Source organism: Geospiza fortis, unplaced genomic scaffold (assembly GCF_000277835.1).
Source record: "Geospiza fortis unplaced genomic scaffold, GeoFor_1.0 scaffold154, whole genome shotgun sequence".
In the NCBI taxonomy this organism is placed as follows: domain Eukaryota; kingdom Metazoa; phylum Chordata; class Aves; order Passeriformes; family Thraupidae; genus Geospiza; species Geospiza fortis.
The window spans coordinates 2,278,993-2,281,677 of NW_005054397.1; the positions used below are offsets into that span (position 1 = coordinate 2,278,993).

Below are 2,685 nucleotides of genomic sequence, written 5' to 3' on the forward strand. Positions count from 1 at the left end.
AGAGCAGGCGATGCCACTTGCGTGTTTTCCTGCGCGCACCACAGCCATTTGAACCCGATTCCCATCTTTTCTCGCTCTTCCCGCTCCCTACCCCGTTCCTGGGAGGATTTTGCTTCTGACTTGAGCGGCTGCAGGTTGAATTCCAGTCAGGATCCGTTTGTGTGTTGATACAGTATGTATTTATTTATGTGTATGTGTGTGTAAGAGCGTTCACGCCTTTTCGCGTGTGTGCTTTCATAAACACAAGATACACCCTACGGTTCATCAACAACAACAAGCCAAATACATCCGTGGCACCGACATGCAAATGACCTCGCAAATTCCCATTGTAATTTCCCACAGCCCAAGGCAGCCTTTCGGGGGCCGCATGGGAGACGTCACCCCACTCCCCAAACCGAGCCGTAGGACGGTGTTGGGATCTTTGGTCTGGCAGGGTTCCTACTGGATTCGGCGGGGAGGGGAGCACTGCCCGAGCAAGGCCCGCCGGGCAGAGCCAGAGAGGGTTTTGGTTTGGCGTGTGGATGTCAAACTCGGCTAGCGGGATTCTGTCAAATGTGACCGAGGGTCAAGGGGGAAAAAAAAAAGGCGAAGAGAAAAAAAAACGGCAAAAGAAAGAGCAGGAGAGTTAGTGTTTAGGGGGAAAAAAAGGAAAGAAAAATAAAGAGGAGGGAAAGGTCCCCGGTTTTCCTCAGGATGGCGGAGCCGAACCCTTTGGCAGCGTCGGCCGGCGGCGCGCACAGCCCGTTCTCCTCCGGCGCTGTCCCCTCCTTCACCCCGCAGAGCTCACTTTATAAAAGTGATTATTTCGCTGGATTTCCTCGGCTTTCTAATAACCCTGCTGGTATGCTCACCATAAACTGGGGCACTTTATTACAATCCTGATTCAATCATTTAGCAGGATTTAATAGTCTGCGAAAAAAATCCGGCTCCCCCCGCCCCCCAGCTTCAAAATCCTTTTAGCAGAACCAAGCCTCCTGTTTCCAATTTTTACCTCTCTTATTCTTGAGTCTGATATAAATTCACGGTTTTAAGTCCTCCCTGACGCTGTCATGGGTAGAGAATTATTGACCGACCAACAGTGATTAGCCACCGAATTTGCTTTGCATTTAACTAAGAGAAAGGGAAAGGCGAATTTCACTTGCTACTGCTTTCGCAGGGATAGGAGGAGAAAGATTATTGCTGATTATAAGCACAAATAAAAGAACTCGGATCCTTTTTCTCCATCTCCTTTCACTCTTCTGAAATATTTGTGCCACAGAGATTTTACATATCATGTACAAATGAGGATTGGACCCACTAAAAAAAATTAAAAAAGAAAACAAAATAAAGAATTTGGTTTGATTTTTTTGTTCAGTTAATCAAGGACTGCGTATGGTTTGCACTAAAGCCTTGGGCCCAGATACTCAAGCTGTAGAAAATAAGCAGGGAAACACCGTTTTGCAAAGTGGTGGCATTAAATCTGAGCTGCTGGAAACGGACGCTGGTGGTCGACATTAAGACAGCGTCCAGCGGTTCGTTTGAGTCTGTATCCGTCCTTGAACAGAAACAATTCAGATTTAAACAGCCCGGCCTCGGAAACCGCAGTGGAACTCCGGGAGGACCAGAACGCTTGCTCCCTCTCCCTCTGCTTCTTGTTTTGTAGAGGTATTCTTGGGCTGTTTCTGGATGAAAATTTCCAGGAATCAGCTTTCTTACCTCAGGTGTCTGGCAGGAGGAGGGGGCATCTGCCTCCCAGCCCCGCTTCCCGGGCCAGTCCCACTCCTGCACCACGCGTGGCCCCATGGGCCCTGCGTGGCGAACTGTGCGGCCGCAAATAGTAAAACAAACAAAGGGGGGAAAGATCCAAAGAAAGAAAAAGAAAAGAAAACAAAAATCCAAGCAAAAACAACAAACCAAAGCAGAAATTCCTAACGGAGAAGGTACGTAGTTCGGCGGGGGATGCCCTCGTGAACCCTCCGGCCTCTAGCCCCGGCTCCAAAAAGCACGTGGAAGGATTCCCCATAGCTCCGAAAAGTTGGTTTAAACCTCAGCAGCAGAACCCTGTGGGCACAGAGGAGCCCAGCTGGGGACGCATCCCGTCCGCTCTCTCCCCTGCGCGGAAAAGCCGGTGAGGCAGCGACCCGCTTCGCAGCCGCCTCTCCCCAGAAGGCACATGAGAGCTCTTTAGGGGTTCGCCTCTTTTGTTTTTAAGAGAGAAAACTTTGCAACTGCTTGTTGTCTGTCCCCTGACAGCCCACGTCCCTTCTGCGGTGACGGCAAGGCGACTCGCATGGCGCTGCCCTCCCCGCGGCGACAGTGGGCTGTGGGGAGGCCAGGGCCGGCTGCGGCGCTCGCAGAAGGACAGGAGAATGATTGACAGGCGCCCAGGGAGGGGGCGGGAGGGGACCCAGAGCTGAGGGTCGCCTGTATTTGTTACTTGTTGAAATTCCCATAAAATTGAACAAGACCCCGCTCTCATAGGGGTTAAGTCAGGCTAAAATCCTCTTCGGTGTGGTCCAGCCCAGACTGTCTTTGTTTGCTTAACCTCTGGGACCCACGTTTAAAAGGGCTATTTGGAAAAATTCCCCGTAAGAGCCCAACATCTTTTACCCATTTTTGTGCTCGGATTTTTCTGAGCAGAAATTCTCTGTAATCACCGGCCGGGGAGGGGGTGAGGGGGTGGGAGACAGCGATCAGAAAACTCTT

The 2,685-nt window shown here is 50.8% G+C and overlaps 1 protein-coding gene across 1 annotated transcript in view; it reads right to left on the reverse strand.

The window, feature by feature from the left end:
• The window catches only part of FOXF2 (forkhead box F2), a gene marked incomplete at its 5' end in the record, with an annotated part of 5,709 nt that overhangs the window by 1,605 nt on the left and 1,419 nt on the right, over nucleotides 1–2,685 (reverse strand). The window lies entirely within an intron of this gene.